This window comes from Dipodomys spectabilis, unplaced genomic scaffold (assembly GCF_019054845.1).
Source record: "Dipodomys spectabilis isolate Male_0828 unplaced genomic scaffold, ASM1905484v1 ptg000053l, whole genome shotgun sequence".
Classification (NCBI taxonomy): domain Eukaryota; kingdom Metazoa; phylum Chordata; class Mammalia; order Rodentia; family Heteromyidae; genus Dipodomys; species Dipodomys spectabilis.
In genome coordinates this window covers 3,385,958-3,395,044 of record NW_024870730.1, presented here as the reverse complement: position 1 = coordinate 3,395,044, position 9,087 = coordinate 3,385,958, and positions in this window count along the sequence as shown.

Here is a 9,087-nt window from a genome sequence, read left to right as displayed (position 1 = left end):
ACGGCTGCACAAGCAGCGGGCCCAGCATCTGGGACTTAATCACCACAGCAGAGAATGGATCTGGACGGATCCACTGCTGGTTTCTCCAAATTTTTCTCGTGACTGAGTGGTTTGATATGCATTAACTCACATGGTATTCTTTGTAGTTTGACTTTTGCAGATCTTTTCTCTTTCGACACATTTGTTTTACAAAGAAGAACATATGTCCCCACCCCCAAACTATTCTATATGTATAAGTTCCAGAATTTTATATTTGTTTCTAATTTAGCTTCTTTTTTTTTTTAAAAAAAAAAAAGCTTTTTTACACTTTAAAGATGGCTTATCTACAAGGAACACAAACAATCACACTTAAAATACTTAAGGGAGGAAGTGGCACTATGGCTCCAAGTGGAAGAGCACTAGTCTTGAGCTAAAGAGCTCCAGGACAGCAAGCAGCCAAGCTCTGAGTTCAAACTCATGACCAAAAATAAAATAAAATAAAATCCTTAAGATTTCTGGCATTTGCTTCTGTATATTTTACTTAAGCTATAAATAATGATCTTCAGGGGGGTTAAAAAAAAAAACAAGAAGAACAAAGAATGGGTTGTGGAGGGTTGTATTTTTGTCTGTATCCAACATGTCTGCGAGACTCTGCCCCCCCCTAAGTTCACAATATCCACCTTTGTCCCACCATGTCTAGGACACTGGCCTTTCCAAGGCTATTTTTCTTTGATAACTGGAATGCAAAGACAAATGTGGATGAAAGGGATTAATGGAATGAAAGTACACTCAAAATTTAAAAGTAGACAGGCACTGGTGGATCACACCTGTCATCCTAGCTACTGAGGAGGATGAGAGCTGAAGATTGCAGTTTGAAGCCAGCCCAGACAGAAAAGTCCCTGTGAGAGTCTTATCTCCAATGAACGACTCAAAAACCAGAAGTGGCACTGTGACTCAAGTTTTAGAGCACTAACCTTGAGCATGAAGAGATTCAGAAACAGGGCCCAGGCCCTGAGTTCAAGCCCCACAACCAACAACAACAACAAAAGATAGTCCTGAGATACTATGTCTCTGCTGAGGTTTCTTGGGCCCCTTACAGACACATCTGATATATATCTACTTACATCATAATAATTGATGAATAATTATTTCCTAATGACTTAAATATTGAGGTTTTCAGTTATAAAAGTCCTTTATAGCTACTTATCATGAGTTTTTAAAGGACTGATCCATGAGCATTTCATGATTTATTTCTGCGGTGCAAAAATGATAAAAGCATGCTAATAGGCAAATATCAGAGCAAATGATTCAATCCATGGGAACCAGGGTCATTCTGTAGCTTTCAGTTATGGTTCTCTCATTCTTTAGCTGGTGGGGTTGATCAGGTGAGTTACCCTGTCTCTATCATTTAGCTAATATCTATATCTATTGAGATTAGCTTATTTTCAGTCATTTCTGTATTCGTAAATGTATATTTATTCTATTTTAGTCAGGGCAAGTAAAGTTAGTTGATACAACAAACAACTCCAAAATTTCAATGAACTTAATGCAAAGAAAGTATTTCTCCTTCATCTCATAGGATGTGAAGACCGTTCTAATTAGTGTAGGACCCAGATTCCACCTATCTAGTGCTTTCTCCATAGTATCTGGCCCTGGCGTCACTAGATCTTTTCCATTCAACTGCAAAACTGAGTTAAGGAAAATAATAGAGATTTAGGAGCAAGGACTAAAATGGCCTACTCAACTGCCATCACATTTCATTAGCTGGAATTCAATCATGTGGCCTTCTCCTATATGCAAAAATACTAGAAATGTATTTTCGCAGCATGACAAATGGAAAAGAGAGCATGAATTCTGGAGAGCACTGTGGGTTCTGTAGTAACAATATATTCATCTTAATAGACACCTTTGACAACAAAGGGCATCACTGGGAGACTTATGTGCAATTTAAAGAAAGAAAGAGTAAGCAATGTTTTTAGAATTCATGAAAGCAACAGTATGTGTGCTCGCCTCTTGGAGAGCAACTTTTTAAAACATCGAAAAGGAGCACAAAATGAATTTGCTTTATCTGGTTTTTCATTGTCTTTCTAGTTAAACCTGAACACAGTACCCTTTTCCAAAATATATCTAACAAAACTCCTGGTTAAAAGCTCTGTTTTTGTGAGAATGTACAAATTTTCCCCCTTTTTTTTGTACAGTGCTTTACATCTGCTAAAAATAACTTGTTTAATGCAAAACAGAAACTGGAAAGGTCAGTCATCCTAAAAAGTTGTTTTTTTTTTTTTTTTTAGGAAGAAGCTTTTTCCCTATGTAAGATGTCACAATACAGATTTAAAATATGGATTATCAATAAAATGCATAAAGTGATAAAAATAAATGTAAGTTTATGGGTAGTACCTGGCAACAAGTAGATCCTTAATAATTATCAGTTATTTTATTAGTTATTATGTATGGATTTACAAGCCTTAGGCATATCATCTACCAAGTACCTGTTGGGGGACTATAAAATAGCTTTTCAAAACCTTTCAAAACCTGTCTGTATGAACTTTTGCATTCTCCTTTTCCTCAAAACAAAATATCCTCAGCAATAAGCAGTTAAAGCCAAAAACACCAAAAGCATTAAGCATTATATTTTCTAATATCACTACTTACTTCTCCTAGGTCCTAACTTAGCTTCCTTTAGCTATGTTTCTGAGTCCAGAGAATGAAAAGGAGTAATAGTATGAGGTATTTGATGTAACCTGATGTAATCTATATCCTCCACCCATGGAGAACATAATCTTGCTCATAATTACTCTAGCTGACAGATCATGCTTTGCAAAAATGACTCTTGGATTGCACATATTCTACAGAAGTTCCAGACAACTAATGAAATTGGGAGTATCATTTTAAAGAGTAATAAGCTTTTGCCAACTTACTATTATACAATGTAAACCAGTTAGACAAGAAGGAAATATGTGACTCAAATCTAAAGACAACTTGCATTTGTCAAGTTATTACAATGCACTCGCAAATTGTTGCTTCCTTAGTGCTACCCTGTAAACCTTCATGTAGGAATCATGTTCCTTTTGTACAGGCTATGGTTATCAATGGAGCCTGGGTGCTCTCTCACAAAAGAGCATAAATTGCTTTCTGTCGATTTTTTAAAACTTTTTTTTCTAGGAGACTTTGTTTCAATTACCTTCAAGCAAGAAGAATAATATATAATGTTGACAAAACTGAAAGTGCAAACTAAAACTCAATTGTGCTTCCTATACTTGCTAAAAAAATATCAGCTAAGACATTTTTTGAGTTGTTGCTATGGGGAGCAATAAGAAAGAACCTACTTCTAAATCCTTTGACATAGATTCTATTATAAGCCCCATTGTACAGATAAAGAAACGGAGATGCAGAGAAGGTCAATAATTTACTTATGGTCATGGTGCTCACTTAGGGTAAAGCTGGAATTTAAGTAGAAGGAATCTGGCTCTGTCCATCAGCTTTGGAGTCAAAGCCCACATTTTAATCTCAACTCTATCACTAACTATCATGAGAACTTGAGCAAATATTTAACCTCCCAAGCCCTCAGTTTGTTTGGTCTGCAAAATGGAGATAATAATTGAATTTAATGCACAGGAGCGTAGTAAGGATCTGAAGTTCCCAGCACAGTTTGCCATGAAGTGTTTGATCACTGCTAATTATTATTACTATTACTATTACACAAGGAGTGGATTAAGAAAAAAGAACCAATTTCCTTCCTACACTTAGATTCTATGAGAAAATTAGCTCAACATGCCAGAATTACATCTCCCTGGTTTCCTTTTTTTTTCAAATATTTTACTCAGAATATGCAATGTAAATCTCTTTCTCCCACTCTCCCAAAGACCTCCAAATACCTTCTGAGTGGAACAACATTTGCTATTCTTGCTGAGCTACTAAACAAAACAAAGGAATTCAGCCTAACAGATAGTGTAAAATCAAAACAAGAATGATGAATTAAGAAAGAAACTTCCAAATTTCTCTTCTGACTTCTCTCCTTACCAAATATCCCTCCTTCTGAAAGCAATTGTGTGCTCCAAGTATTAGCTGGACCCTGAAATGTATACAAGATGACAAGAAAGGAAAGGGAACTTGGGCTGACAGGCACGTCAGAAGTTTCATGCTCACCCTGCATCTTGGAAACAACATCTTCACCCCCAGATGACCAGTGACAATCACACATAGGAGGCTGGCTTTGATGTGAAGGACAAAAGCTAGCATCTAGGAGTGGGTAAGTTTCTGAAAAGGGCTAGGTTTCTCTGCTCAGATAGGGATGCTGCCCTTCCCCCAGCCCCAAGTATAAGAAAAATTCAAGTTTACTGGCAGCCACAGGGAGGATGTACTTTCTTGCAGTCAGGGTAAATGGGTAACGTATGGACTGCAAAAGAGGATATTCAAATGCCCTTGGTTTTTTTTACTTTTGTCAGTTTTTGCCAATGCAAAGGGTGAGAAGTTTTCCCTCCCTCCCTCCCTCCTGCCCTTCCCTCTCTCTCTCTCCTATTCTCCTCTCCCTCTCTCCCTCCCTCCCTCCCTCCCTCCTTTCCTCTCTTTCTCTCTCTCTCTCTCTCTCTCTCTCTGTACACTGAAGGGTATTAACGTTTTATGGAGAGGAGATGGATTGGTCTTTTTGAAGTGCTTGCTTTGCTATTATTGCTCAAAGAAAGAAATCAGTTCCGCATTAAGCGGAGGCTCTCATAGTAGCCTGGGAGGCCAGAAGGATGTCATGTTTCCACTTTCTGAACTCAACACACACAGCTAAGAGAAAGTCGTGGGATTCCTCAGGTCTACTCAGAGCCACTTGCAAATTGGTTGCTGTAATTGGATCAACACTACCCAGCTGTTGTTTGTTGCTGACTGGGTAGAGCAAGAAGGGGTCCTTTTCCTCCCTTGTTGGAGAATGGGGGAAATGCCTTAATCAGACTGCAGATTAAGCCAACAGGAAGGTGACATCTCAGGCCTTAAACTGTCTGCAGCTTTTATTCCAGCTTTCCAAATGTGTAATGAGAAAACGTGGAAGGCCACTTCAAAAATGCACACAGCCACTCGGGGAAGGAGGAAGTGACATCTGCCACTGGCCTTCCTCACCATTATACCCAAATGCTAAGTGCTTTTCCTGGCTGTGGCTGTTCAGGTTAAGTTCAGAGATGAGACACACACTTATCCTGCATCCTGTTTTCTCCCTGACAGCTCTCTAGCAATCCTCTTCATGTCTCTACTGTCTACCATAGTGGCAGTTTCATGGCTTACATTTGTTCCTGGTCATACAGCTGGTAGGGCAGCCCAGGTTTTCCCAAGGCAGAGGCACAATACTGATATATGCCCTTTATATAGAGAGAGATATATAGATATAGATATAGATATGTATATATATATATATATCAATTTATATCTTAGCTTTATTACAAAGACCAAGTTTCACTGGTTACCCAAGTAATAGTTTAAAAACCTCATCTTCCCAAAGAAGACAGTAAGATTTTGGTAATGGTAAGACATCAGATTCCAAGCTTGTTGCTTGTTTTCTTTTTGTCCATTGCAAAGGTGACTTAACTCCATGCTGTGAGTACAATGAATGCTTCACATATGCTGGAAAAATTACCCAATCAAAATGCCCAGTGCCATTCAAGGTCACCCAACCAAATCTCAGATATGTGTATGCACTCAAATTCTCTATTGCTCAATTAAAGTTCTTAAGGCTAATGATCTCAGCAAGAGAGGGAAAAAATAACCTGAGTTTGGAAACCAGATTAAAGATATTACATAAAACTTCACTCTCTCTAAAAGGTTTTTATTGGTAAGGAAGGAACAATATGCCTGTCAGAATACATTCCTGTGTTGAAAGGAAGAATTAATCATGTGTTTCTCTGCCATTTTCCTCATGGAATGAAAGGGGAACTGTTAGGTAGATAGGTATTAAAAAGTGGCAAACATAAAATGTGGCAAATAACAAATGGCCAGCCCATTATGATACCTCTTGCTCCCATAGTGCCTTGGGCTCCTGATTCAATGCTTCTTCTTCACATAATGCCCTTAGTGCCCACGTAACCAATGAAAGCCAAAGGCCCAAGGGATGAGATATGGGAGGAGCTTCATATTATAAAAATCACTCTCAAAGAGGATACCATTGGATGGCCTCTTTGGGCCACTTTCAACATAGAGAGTCTCACTACTTTCCCTTCATGGCATTCTTTTGACTTTCAAATAAACTTGCTCTTTGTGCTTTTAACACTTTCTTGCCTTTAATTCTTCAATGGGCTGAGAAAATGAATCTCTATGCCATCAGCTTCATTTTTCCTTCAGGTTGACTCCCTTGTCCATCCAATATCTGTAGGAGAATTCCTCTGGGACTCTGAGCCAAATCAGAGCAGTAGAGTTAAGAAACAGTAAATTTCTGTTTCCTCCTGAGCATCAGAACAGCATATTTTATAGTGAGCCACAGCTGCTAAATTATTTGAATCCTTCTTCAGATGTTCCTAATTTACATTGTCTGGGGCAAATAAAAAGATAAGTACAATCCATATTGCAAATGCAGCATGCTATGATAAATCTGCAGCCTCCTTTCTCTGAGTCTTCTCCACCTCGTGGAATTTATATTGCAGCCATAATAATGTCAGATGCACACTATGAATATCTCCTTGCTAATTATGCCTAGTTTTTAAAACAGTGTCCATTTATGAAGACAGTATTATGGTATTCTTGATTATACCCTAAATAATTCTGTAAACATAAAACATGCTGAATAATATTGGAATTCCACTAAAAAGCTGCAATAAAGATAAAGCTATCACATACATGCTAGCATTTATTTTCTTTTCACAAACACCGTGCTCGGTAAGATGTCCTTTTAAACCCCTTGTACAAAAAATAGCCAAACATCAGAATTAGGACTTCAGTGCATCTCTAGAAAGAGAAATTACAGAATTTGGATCAAAGACCAATGTTAAAATAATAACAATTAGATGGATGTGGTGATAGAAGACCATAACCCCAACTACTCGAGAGACAGTTGGAGAGAGAAGATTGCAGACTGAACTTAGCCCAATCAGAAGCACAAGCCTTGGCACCAAAACAAAACAAAACAAACAAAACACAAAAAATAAGGCTCTATCTGCAAAACAAATAAACAAATGATGGTTCAAGTGGTAGAATGTTTACCTAGCAAACACAAGGCCCTGAGTTCAATCACCTGATCCCCAAAGAATAATAGTAAGTATTCTTGTTAGCAAAATACTAATTATAATAAGCAATATTTGCTGAGTAGTTTGCTGACAATGCTCTAGGTACTGTACATCCATGCTATGAAGAAAATACTTTCGCAATCCTCTATAATGTAGGGACTCTTGTTTTCTTAATTTTATGTTTAGGGTATAGAGTTTAAGTACTCTGTTTACAAACCCAGTGCTGGGGTGATAAGAGGAAAGTTTTAAGAGTGGAATAGGCCTTTCGCTCATTAAAAGCTGCATACTACTAATTCTCAGATTTCCCACACTCCAAAATCAGAAATTGCAGAAAGTCTTTAATGTGGTATCTAAATTATCCAATCCTTTTGTGTGTGCACAGAGGTAAGCTAGAAAGACCTAGTAGGCAAACTTACAATGGTGGGTCTTGTGCAAGAATTAGGCTCTAGTTCAAGGAGAGATCTCTTCTAAGTCTGACCTCTCAGTCCTTCCTTAGTGGCAGCAACAAGTTCCACCTTTTGGATTATAGTCTTATGTGACTGAAATCATTGATAGAGCTGCTTTGCTTTTCAAACTGTTCTTCTGATGTAACTCAGATTCGACTCTCATTCCGTTTGGGTAAGTCTTCAATTCCAATGAACATATCCAGTCCTATGGTATGCGATAGAGTGTTAGATGGGGCTCTGACTCCAACCCCTCTATCTCTCCATTCGCCTGTACCTGTGACCTGCATACGAATCTGGGATAGTCCTATGGGTTGGGAAAGCAAAGTGCTGCATTCAGAACACTTGGAAGAAATTATTCAATTTTCTTCAAATGGACAAACCTAAACATAGAGAACAAAATAAATAATAGCTAACATCACATATGCTACGGATGCTAAAATATTATTTTCTGAACTAAAAGACAAATCAAACCTCCTTATAATCTAAATTTTAAAATCGTGTGCTATTAAAAAAACTAATAGCTTCATTAAAACCTACATTTATCCTCACAAAATAGTTCAAATCTTACTCTGTATAATTAAGTGATCTGGCAACTTCCATATAAAGCAGCCAGAAATTACAGTAAATAGTTTCCATGTTCACCCCTCACTCCAGGACATCATCACAAACAAAATCTCACACTTAACACAAAGAAAATGACTCCATGTGCCTTGCAAGAAATTGGAAACATTAGCAGAGATCTGTGCAAATGAATTCTTCTTGATCAATTATAACCTATTAAAAAAGATTTGGTCTGAAATGAATATTACAAGGTTTGAGGTACAGTCATTTTCTTAATCTTTTGAGAGGTTCATATTCTTCCATCCTTTGAAGACTTTTTTTAATCAGTGTGAAATGAAAAAGAAAACCCAGTTCAATTCATTTCCTCCAATACAGCACACTTGGACTTACTCATTTAAACCACAGCCAATGTCCCCTCCCTCCTGTTTTCTCCTCCCCTGAGCCTGAGTCCAGGGAGACTCTCTCAATGTATGCTCAGCCACCAGCTACCTCAAGTCACTTAAGTAAACACAGAGGCACCTTGGTGAAAGCAATTGCATGGTCTGAATACCATCAACTGACACTTCTATTCAGTGACCCTCTCAGGTCTCAGAAATGGTCTTTTCAGATTCCGGGTCTTGAGGTATTGATTTCAATCAGCAGCTTTTCCTAAGAGCATCATTTCAAAAATAGCTCTGTCACAATTTCCACTATCTCATCTTAGTTTCATCTGGGCTTTGTATTCCTATTTGAAACCATTCAACAAGACAACACCAGAGGGTTTTACTGAGGCATTGATTCAGCTTCATACATAGGTAATAGAATTTATTCTCCTGTATATGAAAAAATACATTAATATTTAAGTTTGGTGGATGGAGCTTTGAGGTTTCAACAGTCCTATTTTTTTCTCTTCTTATAAAAATGAAAAG